Source organism: Anopheles gambiae, chromosome 2 (assembly GCF_943734735.2).
Source record: "Anopheles gambiae chromosome 2, idAnoGambNW_F1_1, whole genome shotgun sequence".
In the NCBI taxonomy this organism is placed as follows: domain Eukaryota; kingdom Metazoa; phylum Arthropoda; class Insecta; order Diptera; family Culicidae; genus Anopheles; species Anopheles gambiae.
The window spans coordinates 60381701-60403635 of record NC_064601.1 but is presented as its reverse complement, the minus strand read 5'-3'; the positions used below and the strand labels follow the sequence as shown (position 1 = coordinate 60403635).

At 40.6% G+C, this 21935-nt stretch overlaps 1 long non-coding RNA gene across 1 annotated transcript; it reads right to left on the bottom strand.

Moving 5' to 3' along the window:
* Positions 1 to 1413: 1413 nt before the first annotated feature.
* Positions 1414 to 21569, bottom strand: LOC133391123 (uncharacterized). Its single transcript, XR_009764618.1, has 3 exons — positions 20848 to 21569; positions 7326 to 7424; positions 1414 to 2722 (listed from the first exon to the last, which is right to left on the bottom strand). It is a non-coding gene; the product is annotated as an uncharacterized LOC133391123 (long non-coding RNA).
* Positions 21570 to 21935: the final 366 nt, after the last annotated feature.

Below are 21935 nucleotides of genomic sequence, written 5' to 3'. Positions count from 1 at the left end.
AATTTCGTGAGTTTTCAGGAAATCCGTATATTTTATCACTGCACCTCGTTTGAATAACGATAGTTCGAGTTATCGTACAATTGTAGCGTTGCGCTGCACTCTCGTCTTCACTCTCTCACTCTTTCACGCTAAACATCAACGCAGATACCAGTATACTCTTCTGACCAGAAGGAATATTACGCACTCGCGAATTAGCTTTCGTATTTACGCGAGTTATTTTTTTATTATTTTTTTTTTGCATCACAGTTTCACACTTGTCATGGCGACCGTGATATTAAAACTTCAAACTACCAAAAAAATATATGACTTGTGGTTTTTTGTAGTTGCTTAGAGTTTTATTGGTCGATGTTCACTCGGGCAGCGTTTCCTCTTAGATCGGACTTTTCTGAATAATCCTAAACCTCAACTTATCCTTAATTTATATTCACTCGTTCGCGCCAAAATTCCTTAATCCTATTCCTCATTGGCTAATCCTAATTATCGCCTATTTTACTATTTCCTATTTCCTATCTTATGCTATTCTATTCTATCCTACGTGTAACCTTAATTGTAGTTGTATGTGTGTAAATGTATATGTGCATAATTAAAATCTAACTATGTGTATGTGTGTAAGTGTATATGTGTATAATTTAAACCTAGCTAGCTATAATTATTCTCTGCGCGTTTTACCTATCTTGCAGGCGCTACACTTGAAAGTAATTTCACAAACAATATTGCAGAGCAGGCCCGCACCATACCATGCTGGCGCTGCACTGTGCACAAGCAAGAGCAGGAAGCTTGCTACCTACTAGCAGAGAGAATGAACAAGTGTGCGACTTTCAGGTGAAGGGTATGTTGAAGCAGGGAGAGACGGTGGGAAATACGCGGAAATACGTGGAGATGAGAACGTGTTTTAGTTTGTACACGGATTATGCGCTATCACATTAACGCAAGTGGTGTTCACTTTCAACCAGCGCGAGTTAAAGTTTCGGACGTGGAATAAACGTTGTTAACTACCCGACAGACAAAGAGAACGAAATTTTCAGGCGAGGGGTAGGTAGAAACACGCGGTGGGGGCCCGGCCCAAGATCGGATCCAAAGTCCGTTGTTTTGGGCTCGAAATTAAAAATGGCGAATGGAGCGCTACCACGGAGAGAATGCGCTCTCTTGCTTGCCTTTAAAATACACGAGGCGCTCTCGCTGTAAAGAACGCTCGCTCGCGCTGTTTCATCGTATTTTCCTCATACCCCTTCCTTCCCGTTTCTTTCGGCTTGCGCAGCGCTGAACTGGTACCCCCTCCCACTTGATTCCAGCGAATTGCGCTGCGCTGGACTGACACCCCCTCCCGCTCGTTTCTTTCGTAGCGCGCTGTGCGCTTTCCTTCATTCGGACTTGGTGCACCCGAATCAAAACAAAAACTTGAACACATCAAACTTGGTTTATATTTTATCACTTTTATTGCAAATAAAGGGGCATTTTCACACATAGCTTCACACAATCTTGCCACAAAATCACACACATTATTTATATAAAAAAAATCGCCGTATTTAAAATAGTCGCCTAACTGCATGGATACCGTTGTTGATGTTCAATACAGCAAACAAATATTAAAATGAAGCAACGCAAATCACACATTTAGGATAAATGATAACAAATAAGCGCAGCTTCATTTCAATGTGCACAACACTTCAACACTTAGCGAAACTTCGATCGCCCGGGACTTAGGCTAACACGCGCGCAGCCTTTCACGGCGAACGCTTGAGCTGAACTGTCGATTTCGTGTGGTGGCAAGAAGGGGAGCGCACAGAGGAACACTCGCTGCACTAGTGCGAGCGAGACACCGATACCCGCATGCCGCTGCGAGAAAACCAAACTGAGCGCGCAGGCTGAAAGTGAACGCACACATTCACACATGTGTAATTGTGTGAGTGCAAAAACTGTGTAGAAACCAAAACACGCTCGCGCCTCCGCGTAATTCCGCGTATTTCCAACCGTCTCCCCCTGCTTCTCCATGCCCCTCGCCTGAAAGTCGCACACTTTTTCATTCTCATTGCTAGTAGGGTAGGCAAATGCCAATTTCTGAATAAATTAATTTATTGTTTCACCAACAAATGTTGGGTATATAAGAAAAAGGGAAGGTTTGGAGGGAAGTGTATCAGACTGCACCGTCGTGTGGTCCATCGTTCTCAATGACTTGTGGCACGGTGCGTTGTCTTGGTGGAACAACACAACACAAAAGTTGCTTGACAAAAGACGCTCTGTCTCACAAATTAATTGACATACCGACGTCAAATTTTGACACGAATCATTTAAAGGTTGGTACTATATAAAAAAATATGCATTCAATACTAGCGGCGCCATATATGTGTCAGACCGAGGACTTATCAGCCAACCTGTTATTTATCGCTTCCCTTACATTTTCGGATTGCTGGTTGTTGTTGTGACACTTTTCCTCTTGCTTTATGTACACTTTTGCATGCTATTAATTGAACTTCCTCTTTCCACATGCGTTTTATCATACTCACACTCTGTACACGGCTGGATGCTTCACCTCCTACAAATGTTGCGGTAACTTTCCGTTACCCTCCCTCTCGTTCTTCCTTCTACCCTTCTCGTTAGGCTATCCTCGACTGGTGCTGCGCGTGTACAGCCGGCGTCTGTCTGGAAATGACATCACGGGCTGGTGCTGCGCATGTTCAGCCGTATCCTTGGCGTCCTTGAAATGCGCTCTTCTACGAAAGAGCTATGTTGAAATTTGTTGATGAAAATTAACTAATAATTAATTCATGTGTTTTATTAAAAAAAAACAACTTGTAGTACCCTGGAGATTTGACCCCTAATTAGACCATAGTGCCGGATCGGAATATGACCATCACCGCGACAACTGTGCGATAATCCGAATGTCAAAAATAAAGATTATTCGTTTACGGATCGTTGTACTGACAACACCTTCAGCCTTCTGTTAATTCTTCTGCCTTGCGATTTTGTGCCTTTTATAAGTTCAACGTTTAGTTCAAATTAGTTAAATTCGAGGTTTACATCTCAGAAGTGGGATTGTGCCATGCCGTCTAAAGAAGATATGTTGTGTGCGCTGGAGAACGCGAAAGTGCCGGTGCCTCCAACCGCTACGATTGCTCAAATCCGCATGTTGTACGAGGAGCTATTTCCTAGAAATCACGTTGTAGCCGAACAAAAGCTTGCGCCCGAAGTAACGCATGAAAGTGTTGATACTGGGGATTTGGCAATAAAGCAAATGAATGACGAGCAAGAAATTGTCAAGACAGCTAATTCTGGCGGGTTAGAGACGGAATTAGAAACACTGCAGAAGGAGCTGCAAGTGCTCGAACTTCGTCAGAAAATCGCTATGCTGAAGTCATCTAACATCGCTTCGACTTCGCTACCATCATCATCATCACCACCACCGCTGCCTTTACCTACAGCGCAGCCAGTGCCGCCATCTTTAACATCGTCACCACCGCTCCCTTTGCCGCTACCTACAGTGCTGCCAGTGTATGTACCCAACTTTGAAGACTTCATAGGAAAATTTAGTGGTGAAAGAGGAGGAGTAGGGGTGGAGCACTGGTTTCGAGAATTTGAACAAGTATGTAGCTTGTACACACTAAACGACCAGCTGAAATTTTTCTGTATGCGCCGCCTGCTCACCGACACCGCCGCCATTTTTGCTAAAACCTCAGGCGCATGCACCTATGAGACACTGAAAGCTGACCTTATTAGTACTTTCACATCAAAAACTTCACTAGAAGAAGTGTTTAAAAAACTAAGGGCACGACATCTCTCGCAACATGAAAGCATCACAAGGTATGTGTTGGAAATGCAGCAAATAGCGGGCACCGTCATTCCAGAGGAAGACTTGGTCAATATTATAATTGACGGAATTGATGATCCTATTAATACGTCATCCATACGTTTCGCTGCAAAATCGCTCGAGCACCTTAAAACCCTGCTGAAAAAATACGAAACTTTTCGTCAAACTCGTGGCGTGACTCCTACACCAGCACCGTTACGCACTAAACCCCCAGCTCCACCCCGCAGCACTGGCCCCTCGCGTCAATGGGCGCAGAACAACAATAATGAACCGGCCAGATGCTTTAACTGTTCTCAATTCAGCCATTATCAAAGCGCTTGCCCAATGCCACGCCGCCCCAAGGGATCCTGTTTTAAATGCCACCAAATGGGACATACACATCGAGAGTGCCGAAACTTCCAGCCCGTTACGACTGCTGCGGTGCACCATCTGGGTTCCCATGGATTCGATGAGGAAACTGCGGACCAAATACTGCTTAGCGAAATTGAAACTGTATGTGTTAGTTTCAATATCCAACATACATGGAGCGAACAAACGTTTTTACGATCACTTTTTGATACAGGCAGCCCTGTAAGTCTAATAGCAGACAATGTAGTACCAGGTAACTTTCCGCATCAACCTATCCCTTCTGGGTACCGAGGATTAGGAAATACTATGCTCACGACGTTAGGTCGAGTGGAGTGCAGGATCATAATTCGTAATATTAGTGTGACACACTCGCTTATCATTTTACCTGCTAGAAGTATGCCTTGGCCATTCATAATAGGTCGTGACCTTTTAGGAAAATTTAGAATCTTTCTTACACACTATCCAAGTATGATTCCCGTACATTATGCTCGCGAACCGGAGGGTAATTCAGATTTCGAAAAATACCAAAACCTGTTAAGTCCCTTGATATAGGTGATCCTTTTAGCCACATTTGTGTGTCGGAGATATTTGACAGCCCCCTTGAATTAGATATCGGGAAGCAACTTTCGCCTAAAGAGTCTGCAGCCATTTTGTCCGCATTTGATCATTGCTACACTAACTATCCTATTGAGAATATAGAATATCCTCAGTATTCCATGAAAATTAATCTCGTTCATGATACCCCTATTTATGCAAAGCCACGTAGACTTTCCTATGGGGAGAGGAATCAAGTGCGACAGACATAATAGCTTCTAATGACTCACTCTCATCTTGAGACGTTGAGTTCTGTTCTCGAGAAACTTAAACAAAATGGACATGAACTGCGCATTGATAAATGCAAATTTGCCCACACTAATTTGGAATATCTTGGATACGAAGCCTGTGCTTCTGGTATACGACCTAGTGGAAAACACCTTACACAATATATAACTTTCCTATGCCCACTAATGTCAAACAGTTAAGAAGATGTTTAGGGCTCTTTTCTTACTTCCGTAGGTTCGTTCCATCATTTTCTCATATAGCTAAACCTCTTACAAATCTTCTTCAGAAAGATGTGCCATTTGATTTTGATAATTCCTGCATCCAAGCATTTCAAACCCTTCGTCAAAAACTTGTCCAGTCTCCTGTCTTGGCTATATTTAATCCCAAATATGAGACGGAGCTGCATTGCGACGCGAGCTCATTCGGTTTTGGTGCAGTCTTATTCCAAAAACAGAATGATGGGAAACTTCACCCAATAGCATATTTTTCTAAAACCACCTCTAAAGAAGAATCAAAACTTCATAGCTACGAGTTGGAAACTCTATCCGTAATATATGCGTTGAAAAGGTTCCACTCGTACGTCCATGGATTACCCTTAAAGATAATCACGGATTGCAATTCTCTTGTACAAACGCTGAAAAATCGTAACACTTCTGCGAAGATTGCCCGGTGGTCCCTATTCCTCGAGAATTATGACTATACTATTCAGCATCGCTCAGGTTCCTCTATGGCCCACGTGGATGTTCTGAGCCGGACTGAAGCAATTGGTGCTATAAGTGAACTTGATATTGACTTCCAACTACAGCTAGCCCAATCTCGTGATCCTACTATTGAAAGCATTAGGTCCCAACTAGAACTGGAAAATTTACCTGGATATGTTTTGCAAGATGGTTTCGTATATCATGAGTCACCCTCAAAAGAGCTTCAGTTTTATGTCCCCTGCGAGATGGTAGATAATATCATCCGCCACACACATGAGAAAATAGGTCACTTATCGGTTGACAAAACAATTTCAAAAATTAGCTGTCATTATTGGTTTCCTTCTATGCGGAATAGAGTTGAGTCTTTCATCAAGAATTGTTTGAAATGTATCATATATTCAGCTCCCACTAGAACTAATAATCAGAACATCCACAGTATACCGAAAGCTCCCCAACCTTTTGACACACTTCACATTGATCACCTGGAACCACTACCTCTTACGAAATCCAAAAAGAAGTATATATTAGTTGTGATAGACGCATTTACGAAATTTACTAAGCTATACGCGACTCGTTCCACTGGAAGTCAGGAAGTATGCAATGCTCTCAAACAATACATTTCCTATTACAGCCGACCCAAACGGATAATTAGTGACCGAGGTACCTGCTTCACGTCCAACCAGTTCGAAAATTTCCTTAGATCAAATGAGGTACAGCATGTACTCAACGCTACTGGTTCACCACAAGCAAACGGACAAGTCGAAAGGGTTAACCGCGTACTTCGACCCATCCTCAGCAAACTTTCGGACTCTTATGATCACGATGATTGGAATTTGCATTTACTGGATGCTGAATATGCGTTGAATAATTCAAAGCACGCCAGTACGAAGTTTTCACTCTCAGTTCTCCTGTTTGGTATTGAACAACGGAGTCATTTAATTGATGAACTAACGGAGTTTTTAGACGAGCGTCGTGGAAGTACACTAAATGATTTAAGCGACATTCGGGCTGAAGCATCGGCAAATATAATTAAATCTCAGCTTACCAATGAGGCATATTTTCGTAAAAATCATAAACCAGCAGCTAAATATGAAGTTGGAGATTATGCAGTAATGCTGAACATTGATAGCAACACTCAGCAGAATAAGAAGTTGATTCCTAAATATAAAGGTCCGTACATAGTCCATAAGGTATTGCCTAACGATCGCTATGTCATTAGGGACATTGAGGGCTGTCCAATAACTCAGATGCCATATGATGGCATATTAGAATCAAACAAGTTGAAGAAATGGAGTGAGCCGTATGAAACCGTTAACGAAATTTGAATTACTATTATATTTACACATAAATTGAGGTCAATTTGTTGGTTAGGATGGCCGAGCTGTAGTACCCTGGAGATTTGACCCCTAATTAGACCATAGTGCCGGATCGGAATATGACCATCACCGCGACAACTGTGCGATAATCCGAATGTCAAAAATAAAGATTATTCGTTTACGGATCGTTGTACTGACAACACCTTCAGCCTTCTGTTAATTCTTCTGCCTTGCGATTTTGTGCCTTTTATAAGTTCAACGTTTAGTTCAAATTAGTAAAATTCGAGGTTTACAAACTAAATAATATTTTGCACATCGGATCGAAACGCTTACCTTCACATTTTAAAACCGGACCCCATTTTCCTTCCGTCGATCATTTTGCGGGAAGTTGGCAAGACCAGCAGGTAACCGTCGATCAATATGCGCGTACACCTGTAACATTTTAGACGACATGCGTTAGTTGAATGTACCCATTGAAGCACATACGAGGATAAGAATCTTAATTTAGAAATTTACAAGGATAAATCATTCCATAATGGAAGAAGAAGGAACACGGCACAAAACGACGCAAAATATGGGGCACAAGAAATCACGCACTACTCCAGCACTTCGACAGTGAAAGTTCTGGACAGACTGAGAATGCCTATCACCCGGATGAGCGCGATAACAGAAAAATCATGGGAGATCGAGAGAGATGAGTAGCCCAAGTAGCAACCGAAGCCTGTTTCTCCCAGTTTCAACCACCTCATGTCCAAAAACTGCCTTCGCTCACTATTCCTATCCCATTTCTACATTCTACAACGTTTGTTGCGTTCTCGCTCATCAGGGTGTTAGTCAATTCTCTCTTGCCACACGAAGAAAATTATCCTGCACACTTCGTGTGTTGGATTCTACCCATCCCTGTTGAACATACGTCATTTTCTTCCATCGCACTCATCAGGGTGTTTGCTCTTTTCCATCCAAGCCAAAGAGCGACTTCAGTGTGCTCTGAACCGTGGATGTGAGAGTGTGTGTTTGTGTGCTGCATGAACTATTTTTCCTGCGTGAAACACTTTACATACTGCGCCATCCGCGGTGTTCTTTCTGCTTCATCGGAGGACGAATTTTTATCATCTAATTGTTTGGGTAAGTGTCCTTTTCTAAGTGTCTAGTGCTATGTGACATTTATTCTAATTCTAATATTATTCTAATATGCAGTGTTTTGCACATTACAAGTTTCAGATGTGTGCTGCTACCGCTAGCTGCTCCTCAAACTACTTAAAAAGTGTGACACTGTGTGCACAGGCGTTCAAGTTTCAATTGATCCTCAAGCACAAAGGTAAGTTTGTCACATCTTTAAATGAAGTGTAATCTTTTTAACAAAGTGTGTCTATTAATTGTGTATTTTCATCAACAGCCTTCATACAACACCGCGGTTGAGGTGCGCCAAATCTGATGACATCTTTCCTGAACCAAGCAGGCTTAACACGCGCACCACCACGGGCTCCAGCGCGGTGTGAAGAGGGAAGAAGAAAAGACAGAATTGGAAACAGCCCAAATGACAATCCAGCCTGCTCTCACTATGGCGAGCTCAATGACAGCTGCTTCAACCCATACTGAGAGGCTATCATCGTTTCCTCCTGCATACTGAGCAAGCTTGTTTTTTCCCCTCGCTTAGGCGAGATGATTTTGTTTGTATGGTGAGCAGATCTATCGCCGATGATTGCTCTAATGAGATGATCGGGCAACAGCCGCTCACATGATGAAATCATGATGAGGTCGGATTTTGGAGTGAGTAAAAATTTCTTCCCCACATCGAGCCGCCATTGTGTTGTGGTTTGAGAACATTGGATCATCTACGAACTGTTTACATTTGTAAAACGTGCAATAATTGACCGCGGGCTACATTTCTCGATTCTTTTGTTGAAAGAGCATATCAAATATCCCAAATCAGTTAAAATATAGTGAAATATTGTACCGGACACACGATGCTTTGAAGAAAACGTGAGGGCAAACATGGGAAGATGATGAACATTTTACCTTACTAATAGTTGATTTACAGCCTCTAGGTAAGTGTAAAACGCCCAACAGAGTGCTGTTGTCCATGTTAGAAAACGTTTTTAAATTGCAGAGGATGATTCTTTCTCCGTCAGAGGCATCAACAAAACATGAAGCAGCGTTTAACGATGAAGAAGATACCCAGTTGTGCGATAACCGTTAACGTTGAAAATCAAGAGGAATACATGGATTGAAAATACTTAAAGAGAATACGCATCGAGTCGAATTTAAAACGGAAAATAATGGTCTACAAAAAGCGAAAATAATGGCAAAGGAAACGAGTGCGGCTGGGCCGCAATACCATCCAATATTTCATGAAAGGCCATGTTTTGGATTGCCATGATTGTTAGCAATGGCGGATTAAGACGAATGGAGGCCCTAAGCGGTCATACAAAAGTAGAGGCTTTGTTGAAGCGTCTAGCAGGGGATTGTATCAAATATCCTAACCAGAGAAGGATTGAGTAGCAATTATGCTTGTAAGCGGATGGTAGGTGCCATTTTTGGGGCCCCTGGCCGACTCAGTTGTTCGACGCTTAAACAACTAAACACACATTAAAACTGAAGGAAATACACATCTAATCAATTACTTTAAAAAATAATATAATTGTATTGATTCGTGAGGTATTTTGTAGTTTTGACCTGCATGTACAATTCTAAAATATTCCTATGAATCACAGAAAGGCCTAAAGCCTAAAAGCCTGCCTTATAAGCTTGAAAATTACACGTGGCAAAGAACCCTAAAAAAGCTGAATAAAATCACGTGCTTTTAATGGTTTGTAGTGTAAATTGATTGACAGAGCCGGCTGGCCACATGTACATAACATGTGCTGTTTTGCAGTGTTCTTACATCCTCCGTTATTTTCAAATTCATCCATGCTTAGAGAGCGTACACCGCTTTTCCACTGCTAGTCATATTGAAATTGCTTTAGTCATAATTTGCACTTGGAGGATTTACACATTCTATTTTCCCCTAATTTTCTTCAAATCCTTTTTCTTTGTCTAGCTTGGATCCTAAATCAGCAGCTTCCATTCAAAAAGAATCAAATTTAGTTTCCACAATTCACGAAAACAAAATTCATTACTTGCACTCTCCATCGTTTGCTCTTCATCATCCCTTGTTGTTTCTTGAACACCATGCAATCATCAAAGGCAACACGATATCATCGTCAATATTTTCACTTGTGCGTGGATCTATTTCTGCTCCAAGGTTCGATGCGTCTACTAGTGCCTTTCCAACGACCCAAATTTCGAAGCCTTCAATGGTTTACATGTTTAATTGAGATGTTCTGACTTGATGTACTGCGGATCAAATCCAACCACGGCAGTACAACAAGTCAGCAGATGAACTGAATAGAAAGGAAGAGTCAGAGTGTACTAGGGATGGTAACGGTGGAAAAAGTGAAAGAGGGGAATACCTTTTTTTTTCGCCATGACTACCATGACGATGATTGCACTGATTTTCCCCTTCCTTTTTTCTCACAGCACGCTGCTCATAGTGAGATCGCTTTCGTCTGAAAAGCGGAACGGAAAGCGACTTGCATCAAATGTCAACCCGATTTTCCGTGCTGAAATTGTCATCCGGGAGCCGCACCAGGCTTCCAACCACCGTGTGTGTGTATGTAAGTATGTGAGAACACATGTGTGAATCCTCTTGTGGGAACTGCAAAAAGAAGAGAATAAAGAGTGTGAAGCAGCCCCGACAGACAAAGAGAACGAAATTTTCAGGCGAGGGGTAGGTAGAAACACGCGGTGGGGGTCCGGCCCAAGCACGGATCCGAAGTCCGTTGTTTTGGGCTGAGAATTAAAAATGGCGTATGGAGCGCTACCACGGAGAGAATGCGCTCTCTTGCTTGCCTTTAAAATACACGAGGCGCTCTCGCTGTAAAGAACGCTCGCTCGCGCTGTTTCATAGTATTTTCCTCATACCCCTTCCTTCCCGTTTCTTTCGGCTTGCGCAGCGCTGAACTGGTACCCCCTCCCACTTGATTCCAGCGAATTGCGCTGCGCTGGACTGACACCCCCTCCCGCTCGTTTCTTTCGTAGCGCGCTGTGCGCTTCCCTTCATTCGGACTTGGTGCACCCGAATCAAAACAAAAACTTGAACACATCAAACTTGGTTTATATTTTATCATTTTTATTGCAAATAAAGGGGCATTTTCACACATAGCTTCACACAATCTTGCCACAAAATCACACACATTATTTATATAAAAAAAATCGCCGTATTTAAAATAGTCGCCTAACTGCATGGATACCGTTGTTGATGTTCAATACAGCAAACAAATATTAAAATGAAGCAACGCAAATCACACATTTAGGATAAATGATAACAAATAAGCGCAGCTTCATTTCAATGTGCACAACACTTCAACACTTAGCGAAACTTCGATCGCCCGGGACTTAGGCTAACACGCGCGCAGCCTTTCACGGCGAACGCTTGAGCTGAACTGACGATTTCGTGTGGTGGCAAGAAGGGGAGTGCACAGAGGAACACTCGCTGCACTAGTGCGAGCGAGACACCGATACCCGCATGCCGCTGCGAGAAAACCAAACTGAGCGCGCAGGCTGAAAGTGAACGCACACATTCACACATGTGTAATTGTGTGAGTGCAAAAACTGTGTACCCTACTAGCAATGAGAATGAAAAAGTGTGCAACTTTCAGGCGAGGGGCATGTAGAAGCATGGGGAGACGGTTGGAAATACGCGGAATTACGCGGAGGCGCGAGCGTGTTTTGGTTTCTACACAGTTTTTGCACTCACACAATTACACATGTGTGAATGTGTGCGTTCACTTTCAGCCTGCGCGCTCAGTTTGGTTTTCTCGCAGCGGCATGCGGGTATCGGTGTCTCGCTCGCACTAGTGCAGCGAGTGTTCCTCTGTGCGCTCCCCTTCTTGCCACCACACGAAATCGTCAGTTCAGCTCAAGCGTTCACCGTGAAAGGCTGCGCGCGTGTTAGCCTAAGTCCCGGGCGATCGAAGTTTCGCTAAGTGTTGAAGTGTTGTGCACATTGAAATGAAGCTGCGCTTATTTGTTATCATTTATCCTAAATGTGTGATTTGCGTTGCTTCATTTTAATATTTGTTTGCTGTATTGAACATCAACAACGGTATCCATGCAGTTAGGCGACTATTTTAAATACGGCGATTTTTTTTATATAAATAATGTGTGTGATTTTGTGGCAAGATTGTGTGAAGCTATGTGTGAAAATGCCCCTTTATTTGCAATAAAAGTGATAAAATATAAACCAAGTTTGATGTGTTCAAGTTTTTGTTTTGATTCGGGTGCACCAAGTCCGAATGAAGGAAAGCGCACAGCGCGCTACGAAAGAAACGAGCGGGAGGGGGTGTCAGTCCAGCGCAGCGCAATTCGCTGGAATCAAGTGGGAGGGGGTACCAGTTCAGCGCTGCGCAAGCCGAAAGAAACGGGAAGGAAGGGGTATGAGGAAAATACGATGAAACAGCGCGAGCGAGCGTTCTTTACAGCGAGAGCGCCTCGTGTATTTTAAAGGCAAGCAAGAGAGCGCATTCTCTCCGTGGTAGCGCTCCATTCGCCATTTTTAATTTCGAGCCCAAAACAACGGACTTTGGATCCGATCTTGGGCCGGGCCCCCACCGCGTGTTTCTACCTACCCCTCGCCTGAAAATTTCGTTCTCTTTGTCTGTCGGGTAGAAACCAAAACACGCTCGCGCCTCCGAGCAATTCCGCGAATTTCCAACCGTCTCCCCATGCTTCTACATGCCCCTCGCCTGAAAGTCATACACTTTTTCATTCTCATTGCTAGTAGGGGCTAGACTGCCGCAACCAAATTAAGAGAGTGAATTCTCATTTCAATCCGAAAAACTGGGAGAGAGTGATGACATGCGAGAGAGAATAAAACTAGAAACACGAGAGAGGACACGAAGCGCTTTCGGGTTTTTATCGCCTTCGCGCACATTTTGCTTTACGCGCGCGAAAAAGTGAGCCTTGATCAGCGCGATGGCTCCCATACAAAGGCCTTCGGCTTTGCTATCTGGGAGTCTCGGTTCAGTGGAATCCACATGCAGATGCATGTGTGTGTGTCACTCGAAGGATATCGGTTTCTCCTTCTCCCGTTTTTCGTTCATGATTGTTTGCCAGGCCACACGATCGGCGTTGTGCCATCCAAAATCTAGTGAAAAAAGACATGCTCTCTCGCTTTGACACACAGGAAAGTTTTCCAATAGCTTCGGTTTTACTGGTTGGGTGTCAGCGTACAGACAGCGTCCACGGGCCTGCCCACGCCCGAATGCAGAGCCGATGGCATACGATTCTATCTTTACCATTAACATGAGAGGGACAGAGTTTATACCCCGAACGTACCCGAAAGGTATGCATGCTTCACTCATCAGGATCTAAAGGCAAGGACAAGGCAAAAGAGACTCAGAAAAGTTTCCTCACGGCTACACATGTCCTCCAGACGCGTTGTCTATGCGTCTCGCTCGGTATCACAGCGGCATACGGCAGGTAAGCAGTACAAATGTTGCTACCTGATACGCACACATGTTTAACGAACACAACTATTCGGGTTGGCTCGGTAAAGGTTGGGTGGGCGCCAGAACGCAAAAGCGCAGACCTTATCATGATTTTGTATGACTTTGGCTGTTTTGGACCATACGTTTAGGCGCTGACACTTAGTCGCGCGTATAAACCCACCAAACAAAGCCGAAGTCGCTCGAACCTTTTACTCTGTGCCAGAGCGAGAAAGCATACATTCTGCATCAAGTTCTACAGCTGCAAACACAGCGCGTGTAGATGTGTGTGTGCGCGGAGCGAATGTATGGATGAAGATGGGAAGCAGCGGGGTTTTCTTGTTCAGTTGAGGGACCCGAACAATTCTCCATGGTTTTATCAGTCCAATACCAACGCTGCTGAGGGAAGGGTGTGCTATTTTTTCGCGCGGTGGGATTCATGCTCATGATTAAGAAAAACTGTATGTTCTTTGCAATATTTGCTTACTATGTTATTGTTTTCACCATTTTCTAAATTTTTCCCCACTTTTCAAATCTTCTTCTTCTTCTTTGGCTCAACAACCGTTGTCGGTCAAGGCCTGCCTGTACCACTTTTGGGCTTGGCTTTCAGTGACTAATTGATTTCCCACCATAGCAGGATAGTCAATCCTACGTATGGCGGCACGGTCTATTTTTGGGGATTGAACCCATGACGGGCATGTTGTTAAGTCGTACGAGTTGACGACAGTACTACGAGGCACACCACTTTTCAAATATTTCATTAAAATACACGTGAAAGTTTCTATAGATAATATTTTCATAGGAACGGAGCTAAAAAGCCGCATTGCTAAGATTGTCTATATTATCGATTTAAAAAAAAGTTTCTGAACCCGTAATGAAAAAAAAAAAACAAAAAAACGAAAAACTTTTTTTAAGTATATTTTGAGTTGCTGAATCTAGCTCTCGAAGATCGTTTTTGGATACGATGAATAGTTTCAAAGATATTTATCAAAAACCTGTTGCTTTCTTCGAACACACATACAGGTGTCCCACGAGATACGACTGTATTTGGGACCGAAAAAAAGATCCAACGCAAGGCGTAGGTCGAAAAAGTCGTATGTCGAATATCTGTCAATGTAAATTTTATAACCGAGGTTGAAGAGTCGAAATCTATGATATCGTGTTTTTTATCTAAAAAAATGTTCGATAATGGATTAATTTTACACAAAAAGTCGTTTACACGATATAGATATTTAATATCGGGTAGTTGTGGAATCTTTAGAAATTTGTGTGTAACGATTATCAGCTCAGAAATTCAAAAATATACATCAATTTCTTCTCGATGACAACTTTTCACTGTCAAAATCAAAATCGTCGTATCTGCGAATCGTCGTAACTCGAGGGGGTCGTAACTCGGGGGACGCCTGTATTTGAAATGTTCAGCAGTAAGCGGGTATCTGTTCATTGCGCGAGTTAATATATTTTTGGATCAAATGATGCGAACGCTTTGAGTTCCAGATTCTAACTGTCTTTATTTCTCCTAGTTTGATTCCTATCAACTCTAATCCTAACCTTATCTTGTATGTATGAGTGTACGGCTTATCTTATATGAATATGGTGCTTGGCTATAGCTATTGGTAAATATAGTGGTGTGTCACATACACATAGGATGGTTAACTACTCCCGGGCCAACAAGAAAAGACGTCCTCGTCTTTTAGTGATACTGCTTGCGGAACATTTCATAGTATTAGAACAACATTCATGCTTGGATATTTTTGTATCCTTTGTTTCATTCGAAACACCTGACATTTCTGTCAATGGATGGTATGTTGTTCATGTTGTTCATGTTCGTATAATCCAAAATGGACTTTTCACAAGGACCTTTACCGATCGCAAGTGATTATAAGACTTAGTTCCTTTTTCCTGACAGATCTTTGTCGTTGGCCTCTTTCGCATCAAAAGATCGTAACGGATCTTTGAATTCCTTTGCGACAAATTGGAGAACATAACGAATCTCGAAATCTGAACAGATTGTAGCTCCTCATCACTTAAAATTGTACAGCCCATTTTTTTTTTCACTTTCTAGTATAACCATTCTCAGTATGCAAAACCACTATTAACACAAATATACATGTGTAGAACCCACATGTCCACATATTTCGATGTGTATAGATATATAAATATACTTAAGCATTAATATATAAATACACACACGCATGTACACATGTAGACTGTCTACACATCCATTTGTTTAAGATGTAGAAGAATTGCACAAGCCATATTTCGCCGTTGATTATCTACGTTATTATTATCATTCCTTCTTTTTAGCATAAGTGGAAATAATCTAGCATGTTTATATATATTCTTTGTTTAAGAAATGCATTTATGTTGTCTTAAGTAAAACTTGGCACATTTGAATTATTTTAAATTTTACCTACTCTATTCTATTATCTATTTTATCTCTTAAAAAAGAATGAAAAGAGAAACAGTTCAGGTGTTCTTGTGGTTCTCGTTATGAATCCTTTGCTTCCTATCAAAAGAATCAAAACTAATCTTTAACTAACCACAATATATATGTAGATAAAAAAAAAAAAAAATATATATATATATATATATATATATATATATATATATATATATATATATATAAATAGTAAAGAGAGAAAAAAGTAGTAACAATTAAGTATGAGTATCAATTAAAATTAAGTTGATTAATCAATCAATTAAGTTAAGAATTCAATTTAAATTTATAAAGAACGTTGATAAATCTTTTTTTTTTTTAGTTCTTTTAATTATTTATCTAATTTTAAGGTCATTTTTATGAACTTTTCTATTACCTTCTAATAGAACTGTACTATTGTTTATGTTCATAATATTTTTCTTTTTGTACCTTGGTTTATGTTTAAGTCATGCTCTAGTTCGTAAGTGTCATTATTTATGTCTATTGGGACTGATTTTTTATTTTTGTTGTGAAAACTAGATCTTGAGATAGTTTCTGGATCAGATTTTTGTGTACATTATTAATTATCTCAGACGATCTTACTGAAGGCAAGATAACTTCAATAGGAGTATGTTTGGTTACTGAATGGATTGAACTGTTATATTTTTGTACGGAAAGTTCGACAAGATCTGGTGTACAAAATGTTGGATTTTCTTTTTTTTGTTATTCTATAGATTTCTAATAACGTTGAATGAAATCTTTCGATGATACCATTCATTTCACTTCTTCCCGTAGCCGTTACATATGTTTCTATGTTGTATGCTTTATAAAATAATTCCAATTCTCTAGAGCAAAAGATTTTTCTCCGTCCATCACCAAGGTTTTGGGCGGAAAGAATTTTGTTTGTTAATTCCTTTACTGCTGGTAAAATGTCGATAGTTGCTCTAGATTCAATTAATTTAATTTGGGCAAATTTGGAGAATTTATCTATGTAAGTTAGAAAGTAATTATTTTCAAGAAACAGTATATCAATATGAGCTATTTCAAACGGGTTTGATGGTATTGGAGTTTTTTGAATAGGATAGTCAATTGGTTTTCGATTGTACTTATTTTCATGGCAAGTTTGGCATTCTTTTGCTATTTGTTTCGATTTTGCTCTTATTTTGGGAAAATAAAACTTTCGAAGAATTTGCTGTGTATTTTCTTCTGCACATCTATGAGCTCGAACATGCTCTGTTTTAGCAATTTGCCATTGTTCTTCTTCGTCCTCTATGTCTCGAACTAATTTTTGAGTGTATCTAATTTTCAATAAATTTGTATTACCAAAATACTTCCTATATACTTCTTGCATTTTTCCCATTATCGCTTCGGATGTAAATAACCGATTTATTTGTGATGGGTCGAAATACTTCTTAAGAACCTGTAATAAAGAAATTTCATTAGTGTCGTTCAATGATATTGTTATTCGGTTATGCGATGAAAATATCTGTCTTCGTTGCACATTATCACAACCGTTTTTAACTATCACCTGATGTTTGAAAGCATTTAGCGGTGTTTCTGTACTGATTATAAAAAAATCATCCGATGTTTCAGCCGAGTGTTGAGTACCAGTCAAAGAACATACATTTCTGCTCAAAGCATCCGCCACAACATTAGTGTTTCCTGGCTTGTAAACGATTTCAAAATCATGCTCCTCTAGGTACGATTTCCAACGTTTCAATTTGGCATTAGTATTTTTTGCGGATAAGGCAAATGTTAATGGTTGGTGATCTGTCAAAACTGTAAACTTAGTACCATACAGATAGTTACGGAATATTTTGAGAGCACAAAATATTGCCAACATTCCCTTTTCGGGAACAGAATATTTTTCCTCTGTCTTTGACAATGATCTGGAGGCAAAATGAATTGGTCTATCTTTGCCAATCTGACCTTGTGATAATACGGCACCTATTGCTATGTCAGAAGCGTCAGTTGTAAGTAAGAAAGGTTTACTGTAATCCGGATGGATAAGAATATCTTTTGATGATATAATGCTTTTGAGTTTTTGAAAACATGCTTTTTCAGCAATAGATAAATCTGTTTTCTTTTTTGAAGCCTTATTTTCGTCACCCCTTAATAAATTTGTTAGCGGTTTAGCTATTCTAGCAAAATCTTTGATAAATCTTCTATAATATCCCATCATTCCTAAAAATCCACGCAATTCTTTTATGTTGGAAGGTTTGGGTATCTGCTTATTGCTTCTATTTTTTTATAATTCGGTTTAATGCCTTCAGAAGTTATAATATAACCTAAAAATTCGATTTTATCGTGTAGAAATTCTGATTTTTCGATCTGTACTTTTAAATTAGCGTTGTTTAATAATTGTAAAATATTGTTTAAATTGTTTAAATGTTCTTCAAAACTTTTACCAAATACAATTACATTATCCATATACACATAGCATGTTTTGCCAATTTCACTACGAAGTACATCATCGATTACTCTCTGAAAAATTGCTGGGCCATTTTTCAGCCCAAAAGGCATTCGTAAGAACTCGTACTTACCATTATTAATTGAAAATGCAGTTTTTTCAATATCACATGGTCTCATGCGAATTTGGTAAAATCCTGATGCCAGGTCCAATGTGGTGAAGTATTGATGCCCCTTAAGCTGATCAATTACGTAATTTATTTCTGGCATTGGATATCGATCGGCAATTGTTTTCTGGTTAAGCTTTCGGTAGTCAACAACCATACGAATTTTTTTTTCTCACGATGCATCTATTTTTTTTCGGGACTATCCACACAGGAGCTGTCCACGCGGAGTGAGACGGTCTTATAATACCGTTATCTAAAAGGGTTTTGATTTGATTATTGACCTCTTGTGTATAGGCCGCTGGGTATAGATATACTTTTTGATGTATTGATACATCATCGTTAGTATTGATAGCACATTCTACTCTTGTTGAGCATGTTAGTTGTAGTTTCGGCTCTTGGAATACTGAATTGTTTGCATCCAGTATCTTTTTAAGCTTCGCTTGTTCGTTACAATTTAAATGTTCCAATCTAAATATTGGATTTAATGTAGTTTTAGAAGATGAGTAAGAAAAAAGTGGAATATGTAAGACCTGAGAATTTTATTTAGTATTAAATTGTCTGTTTCTAAATCTATTACAGCATGTAAACGTTTAAGAATATCTGTACCAATTATTCCAAAAAAGAAAGAATGAAAAGAATGCAAAAGAATTGTGCACATTTGATCTATTTTCGGAATAAAAAAATTAATATCTATCGCTGATGATGTAATAAATTTCCCACTAGCACTAGCAATATTTCTGTCACATAAATCATACGGTTTTCCTATTTTACAAGAATTCGCCAAATTTGGATCTATAAGGCTTACATTGGCTCCTGTATCAATTAGGAAAGGAAATTCTCCAATATTAGTTTTTAATTTAACAAATGGTAAAATAGGTTTTACCATTTGGGATCCCACTCTAAAAATGGTTCTGATATAAAGAGCCGTCCAAATTGTGATCATGACCCGCTTCGTATTCACTTTGTTGGTGTTGGTAATCACTTTCTAAGCCTGTATTATTTATTTTTCTGTCCATGTCGTCATGTACAGTATTCGCCTGTCGCTTAAAATTCTTCACTTGTGTAGATGGTACTCTGGGATATGTTTGTTGTGTGAAGCGTCTAGAGTGTGAACCGTTATCGTATTTGATACTACCATCCACTTCCATCGGTGTTGGTGTCTGATAAAGATTACTTTTTATCGTGTGTGTTGTATTCGGTACGCGGTGGGATGCTGTGGATGGCACGAAGCTTGTGCTAGCTCTTGGATAGGGCATTGGATTGAAACTACCACGAGGCTTCGGAACCGGTTTTTGGTTGAAATCGGCTTGGCCGCGTGGTTCAAACATTCTAGCGAAACGTAAATCTGTGCTGTAATATTCCTAACACAACTGATAAGCTTTGCTTAAATTTGCTGGAGCAGATGTTTTTAGGATAAAAGACAATGGCTTATCTAGTCCCCGTATGTTGTCAAAACAGCCTTGACAGCCAGACAACCATCACAAGCCGCCCGACAAGACGGATGGAACCAAGCGCTAGACGGCCGCCTGCGACGGACCACAGAACCGAACGCTAGAGGGCCGCCACGACACGAATAAAAAAGACACGAAGGCAGTAGCGACAAAATAAGCGAAGGAAAGAGACACGGATTTTTTTTAATCGCACGACCAGTACCCTTAAATTAAATAAAGAAAAAACTAAGCCGGATTAAGGCAAATAAAGCGAGATCAACGCAGTTTTTCTATTCATTTAATTTTGAGTGCTTTCATTAAAGAAGCCGAGTCGAAGCATTTTAAGCCGTTTTCTTTGCATACTTAAGTCGAGTAAGTCGCTTTTTCCACACCGTATAAACGAATGCAGTGCTTTTTCGTTGAAAAATTGCGTATGTATTGGTGCATGTTCTCGATACTTTTCATTAGTTTGTACATGTGCAATTATAAGTGCTAACGTCTCTTTTACTCTCCCATAGTATGCGGTTAAACTTTCACCGTTACTTTTCCGCATGGTAGATAATTCGAAATCTAACGTGAAAAAATCTCTTTTATCACCGTAATGTAAGAGAAGTACTTCTTTCATTTCTTTCCAATCTGTGGAAATATTATTCGTATTTAATACTTCAGCTGCCTCACCGACAATCTTTCTTCTTATTGTTTTGTGAACTAAAGTACCTAGCAGCTGCGATATTTTGCAACTCACACACAGAGTTAAAATTTCTTCCACATCTGCTATCCAGTTCATTAGCTCTGTATGTCGACCATCGAATTCTCGAAGATCTTTTACAAAATCGGGAACTTTTCCAAGCTCATAAATGTTCGGCACATTTGTCTCCGTAGTCATTTTTACTTCCTACTTACCAAACAAAATTTGTCACAGTATGATGTCTTCGGGGGAAAGCTAGGCAGCTTGCAGAGGATGGTCCTTTTTTCCGTACTAGGGGCCTCAGCAATCAATCGGGTGAAATCCACAGTGTCGCAGTTCTCGCTTGGTGCAAATAATTAGTGGCTCCTTCAACCACTCGATGGAAGTGTTTAGCTTCACGTGTAGGATTTTTTATACTTTATATGCACTTATACTCTTCCCTCACACACATAAAACCTATTCGGGCGCCAGTTAATATATTTTTGGATCAAATGATGCGAACGCTTTGAGTTCCAGATTCTAACTGTCTTTATTTCTCCTAGTTTGATTCCTATCAACTCTAATCCTAATCTTATCTTGTATGTATGAGTGTACGGCTTATCTTATATGAATATGGTGCTTGGCTATAGCTATTGGTAAATATAGTTGTGTGTCACATACACATAGGATGGTTAACTCGCGGAAGCTAGCGCCTGTGATACTAGAAAAAATCAAACGATGGAAAAGATCCATTCTTATTCCATTAATAATCTTGCCAAGCGCGATGTAATAAATGGTTAAATTGTTTGACCGTCTGGTTTCAAACATTTCTCCCATCACCAACGCTGGATCAAGACCCGGCGGTAAGTACCCTTTAATCCATATACAAAAATAACTCTCCATCAGTTCACAGGCAAACAGGCAGCAAAGAGGATTCCACAAAACACAAGCGGCTCCAGGCTTAACCCGCCGTCCACCCCACCTAGCCCTTGCCCCCCCAAGGCGAACGCGAAAAAAAGGAACGCCCCAAAATCAAACTGCACAGTGTGTGTTCGTGTGTGTGTTGTTTTGCTTCTTTCCCATTCGAAACCCGAACTAATTTCGGCTTTTTGCACGAAGAAAGGTTCGAGCCATCCCCAACCCACCGGTCACCAGCACTCAGAGATCCGCTGAGATTGAAGCTGGCTTTGAAGCTGAGTTGGCGAAATTCCCAGTCCGCAAAAGCCGAAGTTTTGTATGGGATCGTGTCGTACACATATGGCCCCACTTACGTACCCACTTGCAGTAGAAGTGTAAATGTGGTTTCACGCACACATAGACACCT